At 37.0% G+C, this 20,869-nt stretch overlaps 1 protein-coding gene across 1 annotated transcript in view; it reads left to right on the top strand.

Moving 5' to 3' along the window:
* Nucleotides 1-20,869, top strand: part of IL1RAPL1 (interleukin 1 receptor accessory protein like 1) — a 728,553-nt gene that overhangs the window by 277,421 nt on the left and 430,263 nt on the right. The window lies entirely within an intron of this gene.

A 20,869-nucleotide genomic window follows, 5' to 3' on the forward strand; every position in this document is an offset into this window, starting at 1 on the left:
AACGCGTGGGAACTGTCACAGGAGCCCTTCTTTTGGGTGCCCTCACCCACGCAGGGGTAGCGGCGACCCACGGCCGCAGAGCGGCTGGTCGGGGCCGGGCCGGGGCCGGCGCGGTCGCTCCGAGGGACCACGGGCATCGTCCGTCGGCTCCCGGGCCGGGCAGCGCTGCGATGCTGAATGAAGCATAAGGATTTCTAAAAGGCTCTTGATTGGAGGTAGTTGGTATACTCTGAGGATGTAAGTGGAAAAGAGAGAAAGGGGAGAATAAGGGAAAAATTCTTACGCTGAAGTGTAGATGCGGCTTGGTTGGGTTTTTATCAGCTGGCTGGTTTTGTTCCTAGTGTAGGGTGTTCCTAGTGTTCCTGATAAGCGTGGTAGGATGGAGCTGAGCTCAGGCTAGCTGACTACACACGTAATAAACCTCTTACATGATTGCATTACTGGACTGAAATTTTGCTTTGTTCCATGTAGAAATTCTAGCTTTAAGTTTAAAATATAAATGCTGAAAAACATGCTTACGTTACTCATGTCTCATGTTCCAGAATAAACAAAATAGAATTCAAGTAATAGCCTTACTTTTTATTCATTTTGCTCATCATAATTTTCCACGTTTGTGTTTGGGTCATAATTAAAGTCTCAACCAGAAACGTTCTTTTATGTATAGCTTGTCACTTACAAATGTGTATGTGTTTTGCTCACCTAATCTGGTTTGTGCTTTAGTATATTTGAGAATGGTATATTCTTGAGAATGCCAGGTGGTTTGTTTCCATAAGACTTTAAGTGAATTCAGATTGTCAGTTATCATTTATCATTTAAGAGTGACTAAGACACATATATTTGTTTCTGTGAAGGAAACAAGCAGTACTACCCTGTATAGGTATAATAAATACCTGAATAGAGAAGACTTGCAGAAAACACGAGGTTCTCTAAAGATCATAATTTTACTGTCTATAATGAAAAGACTGCATTTGATGGCTTTTAAAAGAAGTAGGTATTGCTGCTGCTTCAAATTGTTAAACCAGTAAGGAATGGTATGTCTTGGATCACCACAAATAGGATAAAGAGCACATACATTCAAACACAATCTCCAGAGAGCAATGCATCAGGCAACTTTTATAAGTACCACATTTATTTTAGAACATAATCCAGAAAAACAACAAGGAAAACGAGGTGGGTTTATTATCTAGTTAAAGCTGTATGTTGTTTCTAATTAAAAAATGGGCTCTTATTCCAAGAGAACAATAGACAAAGCTGGGAACTCCTACCTGAAAGGGGAAAGTTCACAATAAACATTTTGGCTTGTTTTGAAGTTGAAAGTCAATGGACTAAGTATATTTTCCTTCATTCTACCTACAGATTACATTAAAAAAAAAAAATATTCTTTTTGAGCCAGAAAAATGCAACTGTATCTTTTAAAATATTGGCCTAGACTATCAGTTGTAGACATAACTATATCAGAAAACAGGAAAGTCATAAACCAGCTCTGTTGCATGTCTTTTCAGAATTTAGGACAAACTCTGTTACAGGAAGCTAGAAGAATCTCCTTGACATTCATGGTTGTTATTTTGGAGCAGTAATATTTTGCCAGAAGGGAAAATGCTTTGCTTCAAATCAGTGTCAAGTTTTGCAACAGAATCCAAAACTATCTTATGACTGAGGATTTGTTTTTTCTCAGTTATTTTCCTATTTTCCTGACACCTGGAATTTCAGTAGTTGATATAACAAGGATATGAATTCCTCATTAAAGTTCAGAACTGAATTCTATAACCATACCACCTATTACTGTTAAACTACCTAGTAGTTCCTCATGATAGGAAAATGTTCCTCCAACCAAGCAGAAAATTACTAAGAATAATTATATTTGTATAAAGTTGTATGACACTGTAGTGTATATACTGTGTGTGCATATATATTATATACATATATGTGATATATATATATCCATATGTATAAAACATATATTTCAGTAAATGTATAGTAACATTTGAAAATGAGACAGCCCAAAAGATTGAATTAAATACAGTAGCTTAAGAAAATAAGGAAATAAAGCAAGGATGATGATACATTAGCAAAGGACAAGATACAGGAAGCAATCCTGGAAACAGAGATTGGGAAATGGCATTGTAATAGCTTAAACTTACTATACTACTGTATGAGATTAGCCATATCAGATCAGAACAAAAAATTAAATCTAGTTCAGCACCTTAATTTTGACACCAGTCTGTGGCAGACAGGGAAGAGGCAAGGGGCAACCATATTATTATATTTTTCAGGTGTACTCATACTCTCCATTAGCCAGCTGTTGTTATCTTGAATCATTCCTTATGATTGTTTTCTCCCATGAATTAGGAGAAATGTTTCGAGCCTATGCAAACTGAGGCAATCATTTACCTGCATGCACAGAGTTCAACCATGGGCAAAGTGATAGCATATCTCGTACTTTGAACCTCCAGTCTGATGATTTCAGTCCTTTAATTCCATTTTTGTTTTATGACAAACAAAACCCACTCATTCCTTATTCACCTTCTTCTTGTCATCCATGATTTTACAGACTTCTCTTACATGCCTGAGGTTTAAAGGTCAGTTCTCGCACAGAAGTGTTTGTATATCTGTGAGAATCCTTGCTGCCCTTCTTTGCTTCTTTTCAAGTATTATTATCCTTTTGGGGATATGAGGGCCAGAACTATTTTATTCTCTCCTCCTTTCCTTATCATTCTTAAACATTTTGGTTTTATTTTTTACTCTTTAGTTTTTTAAGTCCTTAGCCTTTAGCTAATATTTTCATAGAACTCTTCATCATAATTGCAAGATCTTTGTCTAAGTAGTAAGGTTAACAATGGGTAGTTACTAACTACCAGTAGTAAGTCCTCTTCAGTGTTTACATTAAAAAAAATCAGGATTGTTTTATCCAGTGTGCATCATTTTATTATTTTCAGTATTGGTTTATCTATTGTACTGTCACATTACTCTTCTGCATCTTTTCACACTTTTTTCAACATTCTGACTACTCATTTAATAACAAATTATTCGTGTTCATTTAAGGTTTGAATATGTGCTTCAGAATTTAAATGCAGAAATAAACAGAGGTATTTCCATCTAGTGTTTTAACTCTGCCATTGGCAAATTTTTAACATAGTAAAGCAACATGATATATCTTATCCCAGTTCCTAGAGGATAATTGTCTACAAAATATTAATCCTTACCACCGTTGGCTACTGTTATAAGTATAAAATTGTATAGTAAAATAACTGAAGGATAGTAAGTAAGTCTCCATATTTTAAAGGAAATAGCAAGCAGACAAGAGCAGACTAGTAGTCCATCTAGTCTAGTATTTTCTCTTTGGTACCATTGAAGATAATGTGTTTCAGAGAGTACTGTAGCAGGCATATTCACAACCCATTCGGAGAGTGTATTTCTTTTTATATCTGTCACACTTCGCAGCTTGAAACAAGAAGCTTCAATCCTTCATCCTTGAAGTCATTAACATCGCTCTTCAGGGCACAAGATAATCTTTAACTGACAAGAGCACAAAGATATGTTTTAAGGAGGCAGATTACTCCATCATTTTCCACCACGGGTACGTCGCATCTTCCTCTGATCTATGTGGCCCTGGCCAGTGTTAAAGACAGAGCGCTGAACCCATCACTGGTCTGCTCCAGCGTAGCAGTTCCTGTAAGATAACAGATGATCCAGTGTACGTACAGCATTTCTTGTCCATAGTACATAATTCCAGCCGAAAACACATAGTAAGGCATATCAAAAAGCCAATAGACTGTACTTGTAAGTCATTTATATCTTATGCTGGTATAAATATACATACTGGCATGAATAGATATAAATATATAAAATATATAAATATGCATACTGGTATATTTTATATATATAGCATTTCATACCCTTCGTGCAAGCTTTGCATGTATTCATTAATACTTTTTTTGCTGGAAGCCAGGGTTATTGTCTCGTCTATTTTCACACAACTTTGTTAGGGGAAAAAGCTTTACAATTATTGTTACAAATATTTTCCTTGTCTGTAGAATGGAGAAGACAACCGCAGACTGGCATTGCAGATTGCTGTCACTGTTCCTTTAATTTAGAAGTGACAGTCTAATAACTGAAAATAATAATTGTTCTTTGTCTACAAAATATTTTCAACAAACAAATAAAAATTGGGACAGTTCAATTTCCTGCTCCATCCTGAGTAAATCTCTGTTCTGGGTTCAGTAGATCATTTAGCACCTGCTTGCCAACTAAAAATGGGGACAACGATATCTTTCTAACTCACAGAGGTGGTGTGATAGATACACTAAAACCACTAATCACACTTGTGGTCATCTGATTAAAGATCTGAGAGCAGTGATCATCCTAATCCAGCATGGTTTTCTCAGTCAAAATCCTCAAGTGTCCTTTATTTAAACTGCTTCAAAAGAGAGACATTGATCCACCAGAAAAGTCAAATATATATTGATAGCTTACGTGTATTTGGGGCTGTAGTCTGAATCAGATTCAAAGTGTTTGAAATGATCTTGACTCCTCTGTTGACTTTTTAAATTGTTTTATAGTTTTCATAGTCTTATAGACTTAAGGCTAGAAGAGACCATTAGTTCATTTCATCTAACTGTCTATAAGCCATATGTCAAGGTGATCCTTCAGGAAATGCTTTAAATTTCGTCTGACTACAGGATGACTTGTGGATTGGGTAGCACACATTTTCCAAAAAGACCCTATTTTGGAATTTAAGCCATCAGGAGAGAATTTACTATTTTCCATGGAATGGATGTGAATTACAGGAGTTCGAGGATTTTTTTAATACAGGGGTTGTTTTTCTACACAATGTGACAACACTTCAGACAGGCACAGTGCAGATTTTGTGGGAGGAAAAGGGGGTTGACATGGGTGCCATTACTTTAAAATTTCCAGTGTGACCAATGAATAGGAGGGAGTATCATGCAAGATACAGTCCCAGCTATAAATGGCAACATGTCTACATCCAAAACAACATGAGACTCTTAAGATTATATTTTTAAGGAATATAGTTTATTATTTTTTTAAATGGATTAAGTCTATTAGCTCGGTTTCTCTTACGCTAGAAATACATGTATAATACTTACATCACTTCCAAACCTGAATACCTTCCTTCTGTCTGAATTGGGAAATTCAGGTAACATGTAACTGAACCAGATATTTTTTCTCATATTGCATTTGACTATTCAATTGTTCATTGTCTTATATTTCAAAACGTGTTGTTCCAGAGCTCTGCAAAGTATCTTCGTATCTCTTGTAGATTAATCTGTGGTTAATTAAATTTGGTGTCCTTATAATAATCACAGTTGAAAATAACTTAGAAGAGAGTTTAGGGCAGGGTGGAGCAGTTCAGTTCTTCATTGAACTTCTGAGACTATTGACCCCTTTTTAAATCTGTGTGGATTTATGGAAAAGATCACCTTATTTCTACATAGATTTTCACCTAATTGCTGCATCACAGATTTTTTATTTCTGTAAATTATCTTAAATAGTAGATAATACAGGAATTTGAACAAAAGCCATTTCTAGATACCATTGCCATACAGAGTTACATATCCCTGTGAAGGACGATACTAGTCTCCCATAAATAAGGTACATCTTTCTTGTTTATCAGTATGGTGTCACTTACAATATTAGTGCTTATATAATTCTAACTGGGATTTTTTTCTGTTAGAAAAACCCTTATGCTGATGGGTGACTGTCTTCGGTTTTGATTACACACTATGTTAATTATTATTTTAAGAGCATCTTCTTATGTAACATATTTTGACTAGCCTTATCTCTGTGTTCTCTAGTTTTCAAAGTTTCTTGTGATTCCACCGCAGACAGAAATCCCTGGGTGTAGTTTTTGCTGTGTAGAGTGCAGAGAAGAAAAGCATATGTAACTTGAATAAACGTTCGCAATTTTGCACCAAAAGGTAGCCTAACTATCAAAGACTGACTTAAAGTCTTGTTAACCAACATAGTGTGCTCAGAATATCAAATATTGTGCAAGCTCCCTTGTTGGTGAAGAAATACATCCAAATTCTGCTCTCACTTGCCTGTGTGCCAGGACAGAACATGTCTGTCTGTATGAAAATTCTGTAAGAAAGGGGTCTCTGCTGTGATGTTCTTCAGGGTGTAGAGCAGAATAAGCAGCACAGCTTGAGTAAGAAACTCGTTAGATGAAGGAAAAAAACACTGGTATATTAAAAAATAAAAATAAAATGTTGTCATGCTGCTTCAGTCCTAATCTTTTCCAGAAGTGCTTACCAGAATGCTGGTGGCTCTTAGCAGCTTTTGCATTAGAGCCCACAGTTAGAACTGCAGGGATGCTTTTTCATGACAATATGCTGTTAAGGATGCAGACTGTAATTCATTGTTTTCTAAAATCTCTGACTTTCTACCAAGTATAATTCTCCAGATTCATCTCCAGTGAGACTTTTTCAGCATTAGTGGGTCAAATCCTCATTTGGTTTAAAGGCGGTGCTCCCGTGACGTAGATTTATTTATCAGCATCATCTACAGTTCTAAAGAATTCAGCCCATAGACATGTGTCGACAAATATTGAAATACTTTTTGTCTTCTAATTGCCATTGGTTTAAGGAATGACTGACTTTTAAACAGTTTGGTGACCTTTTATTCTCTGGAGTCATTTCTCTCAATATCTTCCACAGGTTGATTTGTAGGTTTGTTAATTTTGCATTTGCGTGGTGGTTCTGGAGAGCTATACAGAGCACACTCTTCCTCCCAATTCTTCCTTCCTTTATCAGGGTGTACCAAACTTTCAAACATTGATGTTATTTTTCTCTTTTTATGTTTATTACTGGAACTCCTCATGCACTTGGAGACTCTGCAAAGCTTTACATAATTGTATTCATCTATTTTGAAGATTCTTATATTTTCATGTATATTTTAGTTCTTTTTCAAGGATTTTCTAGAAACTATGAGCTCAAAATTTTTTGATGATTCTTCATGACCATTCATTGTGCTTTCCAGCTTGCCCTCTTGGATGAATATATACTGAGACTGCATAAGTTTGTGTGTGAATATACAAATATGTGTGTATATGCACGTGTACATAAGTGTATGCACGCATATGGATATGTGTACACGTGTATATGCGTAAACATATTTAGAATATGCATTTATGGATATTCATAATAGCATATTTAGGCATAGAAGGAGGCACACAGACCCTAGCTGCCAGAGTGGCTAGCTAGTAAAACTGTCATGGAGTATGATTTTCTTTCTATGGTCTTTTCAAGGACTCCAGCTTTTCACACCACTTTCAGAAGTCAAGTGTGTAGTAGTATCTGTTCATCACCGTGGCAAAGCATTTTTGTCTTCTGCAAATTGAAGTTCATTACATTAGTGCTGATGGTCTCTCAGCAGGTGGTCGATGTCAATTATTTTTTGCTTCTGTGTAATGAAAGCTGCTACATACTCATTTCAATTCTGTTACAGAGCTCTGAAGTTCTGACAAGCTGTGAGCAGTTCTTCAATCAGGTAAACTTATGAACAGCTTCATACTAGTTGGAATCATCATGTCCTGACTAACCTGGATTTCTCACAACTTGTCTCTATGTTTGCCTCATACACAGTGGCTAGGTTGTCCTTTTCCTTTCTCAATTTTTAGAGCTTGTTGCAGAAGACAGACATCCAAACCTCACTTGTTCACTTGCAACAGCTGTTTCCCAATATTGGACAAGCTGATTTTATTTTAACGGGTGCATGCACAAGATAATTCGCATTGATCTGAGACTTGGACCATGTCCACATGAGCAACCTACCTTGCCCTTGTCCAAGTCAGCACAAAGTCTCTAGTCAGATCAAGCCGAGTTCTGTTTCTCTGGGAATAACAGCCCTGCTCTCAAGACTAGAGTCTGGGCTGCCGATATCAGTCAGATGGACACAAACCAACCTGGTCTTAAATCTTGAATAAAGTGCTTCTTAATCATGCTGTATACAGATGGGGGAAAAAAAAAAATCACAACCACAACCAGAATGTGATGTTACATTAAAAATCTCGATGTTACATTAAAAATCTCTTTCAACTCTTCTACCTGCTGTGGTGTTCAAATTCCCAATTTCACTTCCAGGAGTTTGCCATAACTTGGATATATTTTACACATATATATTTATATATGTATATCTTATGTTTAGCTCTGAATCTATTGAAAACTGTTTTTAATTGTTTAGGTATTCAGAAATTTTCTAAAAATATAAATCTTCTTCCAAAGCCCTTGTTTATCTTATGACTCATTAGAGGTACAATAACTGATATGTGCTTGTATTACACTGACAACTAAACCTGTTGAGAAAGATCAGTCATGCCCTTAGTGCCTACTGGAGCATTCCCTCTACTAAGTACACATACATTGCCAGTGACCAGTGTGGGTGTAGCATCAAAATATTGAAACACAAGGCACAAAGAAAAGAGGGTTATGAAGATTCATTTCATCTCCCTCTAGATAATAAGTCATCAGCATTCATTTTTTATGATGGAAAGCAGGAAGAGTGTAGTGGCTGTGAAGCTGCCACTGTTTACCAGAATTGGTTTCCCGGACTTATGCAGTACTGTATGTGTTAGGTAGGTAGAAATTTGTTATCAGCATTATAAAAACATCAGTCATACTGACAAGTTTAATGAGAGGGAAGCATGGAAGAAGAGATCGCAACCTAAAAATACAATTAGTCCTCTGGAAAAGAAGTTTGAGTTGTGTAACTTGTTCATTAAAACACAGAATGACAGATTCACAGACCGGCTGAGGCTGGAAGGCACCTCTGGAGATACCTGGTCCAAGCCTCTGCTCAGAGCTGGGTCCACGGCAGCAGGTTGCTCAAGGCCATTTCCAGTTGAGGTTTGAGTATCTCCAAGGATGGAGACTCCACACCACCTCTGGGCAACCTGTTCCTGTGCGTGACCACCTGTGTCGTGAAGAACTTTTTTCTTATGTTTAAGTGGAATTTCCTGTGTTTCGGTTTGTGCCCATTGCCTCTCATCCTGTCGCTGGGCATCGCTGAGAAGAGCCTGGCTCTGTCCTCTTTGCTCCCCACAGCAGATATTTATGATCCCCCTGAGCCTTCTCTTCTCCAGGCTGAGCAGTCCCAGCTCGCTGAGCCTCTCCTTGTGTGTCAGATGCTCCATTCCCTGAACCCCTTCACTGGACTCACTCCAGTATGTTCACATCTCTCTCGCACTGGGGAGCCCAGCACTGGAGCCAGCACTCCAGATGTGTCTCACCAGTGCTGAGTAGAGGAGAAGGATCACCTCCCTTGACCCGCTGGCGACGCTCTGCCTAACGCAGCCCAGGATGCCATTAGCCTTCTTTGCCACAAGGGCAAGCTTCTGGGTCATGTCCTGCTTGGTGTTGGTCCCAGAGCCTTCCCTGCCAAACTGCTTTCCAGGTGGGGCATATACTGGGACCTGCGGTTATTCCTCTCCACAGTCAGGACTTGGCATTTCCCTTTGTTGAGCTTTGTGAAACTCCTGGCCCATTTCTCCAGCCTGTTGAGGTCCTGCTGAACAGTACCACACCAATATCTGGTGCATCAGCCGCTCTTCCCGGTTTTGTACCCTCTGTAAACTCACTGAGGGTGTGCTCTGTCCCATCGTCTGGATCATTAAAGATAATGCTGAACAGTATTGGCACCAGTATATTTTCCTGAGGGAAGGTCCATGTGATGTTGTAGAACTGACATTCATTGCTTCTGAAAAAAATTCTATTCAGACCATTGTATTACAAAAAGTCTGCCTGCCACCTTGATTGGCAGATCTAAATGCTTCCGTGAGTTTTTGAGTTGTCTTTTCCATTTCTGCCATTTTTGAGAAAGCTCTTCTTCCCCATCAATGAAAAAAAATACTCTCTAAAAATCACAACCTAGTAATTTTTAAACTCATTATCATGACATTGATCTTAAAGGATGAAAATTTTAAATAATATTGTTCACTTTTTGTGTTGGTCTTACTTTAGAGCTTCTAGGTTTCATGTTTTCTGTACTTCAAACTTCTACGCAAACCTATAAAATTTAGAAATTTAGCTTTGAAAATAGAAGCTCAGATTCTCATAGTTTCTTTTTTCCTTTTTTAAAGAAAAAATAGAAAAAAATGTTGAGCTTTTATAAAATGATAATTACTGGCATCACTGGAAGAAGTGAAAACAATTGATTTTGTTCACTGTTTATTGTATGTAGGATTCCTTTTTATTTCCCTGGTTCTGGACTGCACTGATTGATTTTAGGATCTTGTTCCTTCTTCTTTTCTTCCTTAACAACTTGACCTTGATTCCCTTTAACTCAGCAGCATGCAACAGTCAATGAGTTTTCACTAGATGGTCATCTAAAAGGCACATTGTTGTCAAACGATAAAGAGATAGGTTATTATAGTTTATGTTAGTCTTCCTTTTCAGAGCTCAGTGGTCACCCTATTTTTAGTTCAGAATGCTTTTACATTTACTTTGCTCAGTTCTGCAAAGTGCTGTAGGCATTCTGATGAAGTGATGCGTTCCCTGAGGACCCAGGAGGGGGTTGCATTTAGCATTTATTGGATCAGCTGTCTTCTTCCACCATTTATAGATGTGTATTAGCAGCATTCTCCCGTATCCTTCCAAGCACAGTGAGCCAGTTTGACCTTTCCTGTATTGTCCTGTTGGGTGATTATGTATTTGTGAGGCTTCTTTACACTAAGGCACTTTTCTCACAATCCTCTTTCTTATTTTATCAGAAAGTTCAATGATGTTTCAGCAGTGAAACTTCTTTATGCTACCTGCTAGAGCTTTTGCACTAGACTAAAATTCAGCTGCTATTTTCTCGGATGACTTTTCTTACTCTTGTTCATATTGTGCACTCGCACATCAAACATTAGCAAAGATTTCTCCATCTGTCAAAGATGACAATATACTAGACAATACAGTAATAATGAGGAGAGGGATGACAGAAATAAAAGGAAGTGTTATGTATATCTGCAAATACTGTTAATACAGCATCAGAAAAGGTTTTAATACCAAGCTTCAAAGTAAGCCCTGCTCCTTGTGATGCCCACATGAGCCTTTTTTTACAGAAACTGTTGTTTCATCTGCATGTATTATCCAAGTACACAATGTATGGCTGGTTTACTCTATTTATGACCTGTGGTCAGGCAGGATCCAACTACTTAAGGTAGCAAATCATATTAGGAAATTGCCACTGTAATGCTTCACATATACTTGTTAATTATAGATCCACAAGCATACTTAAATCAGCATACAGACAATCAGTATTTAGGTTTTAGTGGTATCTAAAAGAAGAGACACTCTGATAATCTTGCTTCTTCAGGACAAGAGGACATTCAGGTTAATGAAGTCAAATTCTTTTGAACTCTGGGATATCACACCTTTAGCAATTGGTAAAGGTCCACCTTAGTTTTGTCGTTTACCTGCCCTATTAGAAGACTCATCCAAAATTACGGTCCCGTCTTCCTGGCTGTTTGCACCCATGTATTTTTGTACCAATCCGGTCCTTTAGTTTAAACAGCAGCTTTCGCTTCCTGTTCTTTGCTCTTCCCTTTCTCTCACCCTCTCTCCTTCCCACTCCCTCCCAGAAGGAAATGTCGCAAGCCGTCTTTCCCCATTGGTTTCGTAGCCTAAGCTAGCCACACATCAGCCTTCCAGCACATTATTATCCTTCTTTCATTTAATAGTTGTTTCTGTTTCTTTAATCACCCTACAAATCCTTCTCTGTACTGTGCCAGTGGCTCTGCACATAGGTTAACATGTGCAGACAGAGAAGTACAGACACTGTAGTATCATTACTAATATAAATATTTGTATATTCAAGTTCTTAAAAGACCTGTAGGCTAACAGTTAGGTTCCTGATCTAAGAATATGATGAACAACATAGAGAAAAGAAAGGAGAGGAAGAGACTCAGGTTTGTACAGTTCATGACTGTCTTTGCTCAGAATATCTGCAATTATTAAAAAGTTGTAATCAAATGAAGTACCAGTTAAACTCAGCACAGCCCACTGTAGCTGTTTAGCTCTGTTTGTTTTCGTAGACATAGTACCAGCATTTCTTTATTTTCCTGGAAATTAAGTTGTGGTCACTCAGCAATTGTCTGTAAAGTTTGAAAGATGCTAAGGGAAATGTATGCCCCCATTTCCATGTAAATCCCCAATTTATCCCTGCTTGCATCTAATGCCTAGTTCAGCTTCCTTTCCTACCCTTCTGCCTACAGATTGTCGCGGGAGACTGGTCTCTGTCATGGTCAATGCGATGAGAAAGGTCTGCAGGGCTTGCATAATAATTGTGTTTCCAAGTAGTTTGGTAGGATTACGTTTTGGATTAAACCTCAGGAATACCGTTCAGCAAGGACCACTGAAAGATCTATTATGAAGGATGTATATAAATAGTGCAGTGTACTGGCTTCATAGAGGAAAAAAAATGAGCTACTTTCATCAAACTGTGTAAAGCAGCATTTATCGCGTTGTGATTTCTGGATCAATGGCGGTCCATAAGGTTTCAGGAGTGCAGCAAAATGCCATTTTTTTTGCAAGTACATAATATACGTTTATGAAGATGGATAAACAAAGCAAACAGAGGGACATGGAAGAAATACAGGAACACCGAAAATTTAATCTATATTCAGCGCAGCAGTAATTAAAACTTTTTGTGGCGTTATTTCGTATTATAGATGGATGTTTGTGCGTGTGCACGTGTGCATATGTGCACGTGTGTACTATATATCTATGTGTGTGTACGTTTCTATATTTAAGCTAGGTATCCCTCAGATTTGAAAAGAGAAAATCAAACTAGATGTTCCAAATTATTCCTTCCATCTCTATCACGGCATGCAAGTGCTGTAATGAGAAGATTCAAGAACTGCACATGCCACCAGCAATATCTATGCTGAGGAATTCACGCAGCTTGTCAGAGTCCTCATCACTTCTTTTCACCAGGTCAAAAACTGGTTCAGGAGAACTGATTCTCTTGAATGGCTGCAGATGTGAGAGGGTGCCTTTCCAGGCACTGTGCTCATTCTTCCTTTTTCCTTTTAGAAAGTTAGAACCAAAGATATTCCTGCATTCCCAAATGACATGTTTTTGGGCCAGGTTTGAAACACATTGACAACCGTTGTGACCAATGATTTCATTCCTCTTTTATAGGTCATAATTAATTCATATACTTTACCCACAAAGCTATTTTTTCCAACTTTAAGAGAGGAGCCTGTGTAAGTGTCTTTCATTTTTAGTAAAACATAGTTGGTTTGGTCTTCTATTTGGGATAAGTTCGGAGAAAGAGATATTTCAGAAATATATCTGTTTATGAGTCTCCATCAAGCCCATAAGACATTGAAAAGTATTCTAGCTTTCTTCTTCCCTTCAGTCCATTCTCTAACTCAAATGACTAAAATACATTATCTTGGACCTTTTCTTCACTCTACTGTTTTATAACTTGAGTATATTCCTGTAAGTATTACAATTATATGAAGAAAATTTTTGCAAATTCTTAGGGGAAAAGGCCACACAGTAACAAAGACATTCACTTTAAATTGTTAATATATCCTTTTATACTCTTATGTGTAATATCTGTCCATCCTCTGTACGTTGCAGTGTTGGTGTAATAGAGTTATGTGCAGAATTGTATTGAGAGTTTTGGGTTTTGGTTTTTTTTAAACGCTGATACACCGATACTGTTGTTTCAATGAAAAAGCTCTGGAATGGAAAGACAGCAATAGTCTTGAGGGACTGAGGAATATGAAAAAGGGTTCTTGGAACACAGCCCATAATTTGAAATCTTTGAAAGTTTAGTGATTATTGTCTGGGTTCAAACGATCATCCAAGCACTGATAAAGCAGAAGCACTTCCACTAGTCGTGGCATAAGAGGACTATTTGGCTAACGTAGTAATGTATTCAATTGTTCCTCCGCTGTCCCAGAAAGCCTGTGAAATCTCCATTCTTTGACTTGCTCAAGTCTCAACTGGATAAGCTGAAAGCAACCTGTTCTACCTTGAAATGAGCTCTGCCTTGAGGGAAGGTTGTATCGGATGATCTTCTGACATCCAGTTGATCTTCTCACATAAATTATTCTATGTATCAAAATGATCTCTAATACCTTCACTTCTAAGGAGGTATAAGGAAAATAAGACTTGAGCGAAAAACTGGAACAGGAGTCAGAGGTGATTCTTTTGAAGAAAGAGAAAACCTCGTAATGGATAATTCTGCATAATGTGCCCATAAGAGAAAATTCCTCTTAAACCTATTCATCAGGGCAATATTTTCAATACTATATAAGTGATTTATTAGACTACCTCCCATTATAAACGGGATTTTAGTATTTGGCTGCCATCCCCTAACTGGAATTCAGACTCTTAAGAATGAGGTTAATAAGATTATTTAAGTGCTTAATGATGAACACAGTGACTTCAAAACCTATAAGGGATTAAGCTAATTTGAAAAATTCTTCACGTTTGTCAACAGAGAATATTCTGGCCTGCAGCCAAACATAATAACCAAAAATGCCCAGTCTTCCTAATCTAACTAAAATAAATAGAAACCCTTTTGAGGGACTCCTCACATTTAAATTAAATTATATCCAACAGTTCTGTTTTTTAAACAGGCAACCAGTGGAAAGGAGTCGCCCAAGAAAAGATAGAAAAAGGGGGATGTTAAGTTAAATCTTAAATCTTCATTTGTGAAAAGTTATATTTTCTAAACAGATTTTCAGTTTGATAATTGTAATCCTTCACAGTAACTTCAAAGAGATAAAAGGGTAAGCACTGATGATGTACTTCCTAAGTTTCTTCGAAGATATTTAATTGTATTAGTAGAATAAACATTTAGCTTTGCCTTGAACGCAGAATTTCTGTTTTAAAATATGCAAAACTGAATATGTGAAAAGTTCGCTGTAAAAATGGCAGCTAACACAGATCATGGCAAGCATCATCTCTTTCTCAAACGGGAAGAAGATTGGGAAGAAGAAATCTTCATGCTTCTGAGATGTCTTTTAGAACAGTTCAGCCAAGTCATAATATGTCTCATGCAGTGCTTCGAGATCAGTAAGCCATACTGTACAGTGACTTGCTGAACTTACTTTGAATAAATTATTCACCAAGAACTTCAGAGTTTTTATGGCATTTTAAGACAACAGTTTAACAAATCTCAAAGGCGTGGCAATGCAGACTATTGATCCAAAGCTTGAAGATTCAATTAATTATACCCAACTGTCGCAGGTCGATGAAGTTTTCAAAGCCAGCCTAAAAAGTTAGGAGGATTAATTCATGTGAACTGTAGTGTACCCTCCTTAGGGTCATGTTTGAAACACTGTAGAAATGCTTTTTACAGCAACGGCAGCACTTTTGCCTCCTGCCAAAAGTGGAAAGTGTATGAAGCCTAAGGAGAAAAAAATATGTATATTAGGAGAATTAAGCCAATTTCCTGGAACTTCAGTCCCCTCTCATGTGTTAAGAAGTGTATTTTATTATCATATTGCCCTCCAGATACCATTTAATTTGAAATAATTCTGCTGTAATTTCAACCTTTCTACTTCTTTAACTCTTTCTACTTTGAGAGTATATCCTTTTGTGAGTGTCGAATACTAAGCATGTGTATCTGCATTTAGAAAAATCTACGTACACTGGCTATATTTAATGAAAGAAACACCTAACTTTGCATTTCAATTTCAAATGCAAAAATAAAACCTAGTTTTGGCACAGTTAGGGGCAGGAAAATATAGCACAAGGCATTTAGAAAGTGCTGCAAATAAACCAAAAACTACTTTACAACCTTTTTTTTTTACATCTCTGAGCAAATAGCTTCATTCAGCTTTATTAGTGTTTTCAAGAGTCCTACATCTTTTGAATATAACTTCTTAGATTTCAAAGGCATAATCTTTTGCATTGTGCTATACAGCTCTACTGAAAATACCTTTGTTAAAAAGTCTTTAATAAACACTACTTTGAAATTGAGCCTGAACAATGACAAATCTTAAAGCTACATTTTTTTCTCCTAAAGGAAGAAGTGATCAGCTGTTTTACCATTGTGCACTCTTGCCTGACACAGATATTGCTAAAAAGTGTGAAAAACGAAATAATTTGTAGGTAAAATTTTCTTCTTGGTTAAAGAAAAGAGAGAAGGAAAAAGGATGAGAATAAACATGTTTTATGTTTCTGTTTTATTCCGTATGCACCAATTACAGACAAATTTAGCTGCTGGTGGCCAGAAACCCTAAGGATCTTGTGATATGCGTTCCTGTTTGTCTCTAATCCTATATTCAACATTGTACTGAAGTCTGTTAAACATTGATAAGCTTTTTTTTGTGCTGTAGGTCCTCCGAGACCATTGTGCCTAAATGCCGTAAAGACCTGGATTAGGTTTATGCATTGTTAAGGTGGTTGAGATACATCTTAGCACTCGGTCTATTCTTTCCAAGGGAGAAAGTCAGCCTGACTGTGTATTAATATTGGCATCATTGTAATGATTAGCTGGCTAGAATATTAAAAAAAAAAAAAAAAAAGTAATTCAGTGTAGTTTTCTGATGCTCATTCTTCACTATGTCTAAGGAATTTTGTCAGCCTTAAAATATGGGAAAGTTACAAAAATTCACAGAATTGCGTATCTGTCATTTTTTACGTACAAACCTTTGTAAAAAAAGCTTTACTTTTTTTCAACCTATGTAATACATTGATTCTGAAACATTGTTTCTCTTTTTTTCTTTGTTATTTATCAGAGCGAGAGCCGCCTTTTTTGAGTAAATATTTCCCCATTGCCATACGTTTCTGAGGTTTTATTTATGGGACAGAGCTTATTACATAGCCCTTTTTAGAGAAATAATTTTTTGGTATTGTTTTCTAAGAGAAGGCTTTTAAGGGTAGAAGAAAACGGCAACATTAACACACTCCACACACACTTAATTTTTCAGTGTCCTTTTCTGAGCTCTTGCGTTTTGAGTGAGAATGGTCTATACAACGTTTATATATACAGAAATAGTACCTGCTTATCTGCCTGTTGCTAGAAATCATAAAAGGATAGAGACAGATATACTATTTTTCGGTGCAAAAAGTTCATATGGGATTTGCCTAGTGAGGTTAAAGAAAGCAAAAGCATAATAAACATTGAATTCTTAGCTTTCATTTTGTATGTTGAGAATAGATTCTACTTATCTCATTTGAAATTTTATTCCATACTAGTTTACTTAAAGGGTATAAAGGTGTAAAGAACTTGTGTAAACTACCTAGAGAAAAAATATTCTTATCTGATAGAAATAGTATTTTTTCAAGTTTCTTGGATTCAGGAATGGTAAGCTACCTGTTAAAGTTTGGAATTGGATAATGACTGCTTTTAATAGCAGTTGCCAATTTTTGGTTTGTCTTGGAAACCTGAATTATGGGAAGACTATAAAGCATTGCACTTAGAACTGACTTTTCTTTTAATAAAAATAAAATAAAATAATAACATTAAATAAAAAACATTTCCTCATTTCTTAATTTGATTTGCAGATTTTTACAAAGAATTTTCTTATTTTACTAATTGTTCAAGAAACCCTGAAAATCTTGACATTCTAAACTCTAGCATAATAAAACCTGAAAAGATATTCCAGCAGATTAGCTTAATTTTTTTTTATTTTTAATTATCTCAATATAATTATGATGGTTGGTCTTACTTTTAGAAATTTTTTTAATTTTTTTTTTTTTGTGTGTGTGTGTGATTCTCTAAGTTCCCAAATAGAATCATTTCAATGGCTGCTATCATTCTCTGGAGGACTAGTGTTTTCTTACTGTGACTACTAAATAGGCCAGACTACTGGAACAGAAGAAAACAAAACAGAATGCAGTTTATCACCTAGCTGTTGCAAAAACATATGGACTGAACACAGAGGATGAAGGGAGATAAAATTCAGGCTTGTTACTAAAGCAGAGCTGTGACAGTGCTTTTACCCCTCCTTCTACTACTTTTGCTTTGTTGTTGTTTTCCAACATGCAACATAGTTTCCCTTCGTTCCATCAGGAGAATGTATATATTTAAGAAGCTACCCTAAATTACTACTTTTATTAGAATTCCTCAGGTGAACACTCTAAACATGCTTTGCCAATTGCTTTTACTGTTGCAATCATTGACTGATTTGAGCTGTGCTGAACTGTAGGTGGTTTTATGTTGCTCCTCTAGAAGCAGGAACTTCTCCTGGACGGGCAGAGCTTTTTTCCCAACTCAAAGGCACGGAGAGAATGCCACAATGTATTTCTACTTCTTCTGCTTAGAGCATTTTAGTATCCATCTCCAAAACCAGGAGCTGTTGTTAATCCTTCGCTATGTGTCTTTTAAAGCTATACTACTAAAGACTCAAGCAGGTAGTCCAATATGTCTTTACTCCCTCTTTGCTTAGATCTGCTGGTGTGTAGATGACTCTTGAATCTCTAAAAGCAGCTTAGTCTGGAGAGGTTGTTCTCTGTATCTCAGGATCGCAGTTGTTCAAGGCGATTTCCCTAACAAGATAAATTTATTTGTTGACATCTCTAAGTGGCTTACTACCAAGTGGGATGCTAGCCTGATAATCCACTACTGTTTAACAGAGGGACATCAGCTCTCCTCAGAGCATAAGTTTTCCTAAAAAATTTTCTGTTTGCATCTTTAACTCTTAATAGTATACAAACCCCCCTGTAATCAGCTACTATGACTATTTTCTAATGTCTATTTTTGCTTTTTTTGGCTAGTCTTATCCCCTCAGGATTAGAGAAATAAGTAACTTTTGCTATAGGACACTCAACGATATATCGCTGTTCAATTTTCTAAACAAGAAAATATAATGTAGTTAATTTTTGAGTTTTAGTTTGTCTTAGAAACACATACAGGTATCTTTTGTGTGTGAGAGAGATTACAGTCATAATAGCTTATTTTACAACATCTAAATTTATCCTATTGTGAATTTATTACGGTCAGTGCTTCAAAGTATCAGTAGCAGATAAAGGACCACACTTTAGCTTTGAAATTATTTGCTTGAAAAGATACAGGGAGGTATGACAGGCTAAAAAAGCAAATGAAACCAAACAAAACCAACAAAAACCTAGACTACAGAGCTTTGCTTTTCCTATTTCTTAGCTATCTACAGCAGAGTAAGGAGGCAAATTAATATTGAGGAGAATTTCAGAAGCGCCCACTGACTTTCTTCTGGGTCGTAAACTTCCCTTCTGATTTTCAAAATCCCGTTTCTGCGTTCAGTTAAAATAACAAGTTTTCCCTATCATTATAAATTTTTGAAGTCCTCCACATCCTTCAGCATACAGTCCCAGCAGCCTGATGAAGTAGGCCATGGAGGAGTAATATCCTTCTTTTTTGGCACAGCATAATAAAGCCCAGAACAAATTAATTGTTTGCAGAGTGACATGCCGGTAGAGAGCTGTGCAGCTCCCAAATCCTGAGGTTACATACACATTCGCATGCTTTAAACACTGGTGCTAGTAGCTAAGCTAGAAAGTTAGGGAGTGCCTAATGCTTGTTTTGGTTTTGGGTTTTTTATTTTATCCCAAGTTGCTGGGTACAGCTGGCCACAGATTCACTTTTTTTTTTTCCTTTTCTTTTTTCTCTTCTCCAAAATAGGATGTATCATACTTAATCTAGGTGGCTAAAACAGAAAGTAGAAATCTAACAACCAAATACCCAAATGTAGACTCCGTTGGTTTCTGGATGTAATGCCTTGAAAGACTATATCAGCTTTGGCTGATAGAAACCTCAGCTGAGGGACTTGATAAAATACAAATTTTTCTTTTGGGGATTGTCAGTTGACAAATTGCAAAATATTTAGGTTGTGCCTGTGTGGAAGCATGTCTGAAAGCACAGAGGAAACAGAGATAAACCAAACCGTTACTGGGTATTTCATGAACCGCCCTGTCCATGGCTATGCACTGTCTCTGAAGTCTAGTGCTGCCGATCAATTCAGCAAGTTATTACCATAGGAACGATATTTCCATAATAATGTGGCAAACTTGCATATTCGTTTTAGCTTCCTTCTTCCCCTTCCTTTCACAGTGACACTCCTTCAAACACTTTCTTTTTTTTGCAAGTCGTTGTCAGTCTGGATCCCTGTCTGCATAGCTAACGGGAGTGTGTACACCAAGCCTACAACTCCTCCGTGGTCAGCACATGCTGAAGATCAAAGGACAGATTTTCACTGTAACTATAGAAAAATCAGGCATTTGACCTAAAGTCACATCTCCTTGCCTTTGTTAATTAATTCAAGAATTAAGAATGCAGACAAAGGTGGATGCTGACACGAGTGACTCTGCATGCCCATGACACGTAACAGTCTCAGCGCCTAAAATATCGGAGGCCCAATGGGACATAAATTCCATAGCTCTGGAATGAGCTGTGTCAGCTTGACAGGTACTCCTTGTTTTTATTATTTCCATCAAATTTCATGTCAGCTGAGGCATATTGCTGACTAAGACCTTAGTTCCACAAACAACTGAGCTATTGCAACAGCTCACCGCTACTGTTGAAGTCTTATTGTTCCTCCTGTCTTCACTGGCATCAGCCCCGAAGTCCTGCTTCACTTCTACCAGTTTGACTCTACCATTAAATTCCCACTCATAAGGACAGGAGGTAAAAATAATTTGGCATTGCAACGAAGGTTGCAAAATATATCTCTATTTTTTTTTTTTTTTTTACTATGAGTATAGCAAATTATTGCACACACGTATTTATTACATAGGAGAAGCGTAAGGAGACTATGTGCAACTGTGCAAAGTGGTAGAGCATCACTGAACCTTACTCTCTACCTCTCCACGTTTACCCTCTCAATTCTATAGAAAGACTTCCAGTAAATTCAGCGCCCCACATTTCTGCTGCAAAAGTACATGTAAAAGAAGAGCAGGTATATTTTAGAAAGGTAACAAAGCAC

This window comes from Haliaeetus albicilla, chromosome 6, assembly GCF_947461875.1.
Source record: "Haliaeetus albicilla chromosome 6, bHalAlb1.1, whole genome shotgun sequence".
In the NCBI taxonomy this organism is placed as follows: Eukaryota; Metazoa; Chordata; class Aves; order Accipitriformes; family Accipitridae; genus Haliaeetus; species Haliaeetus albicilla.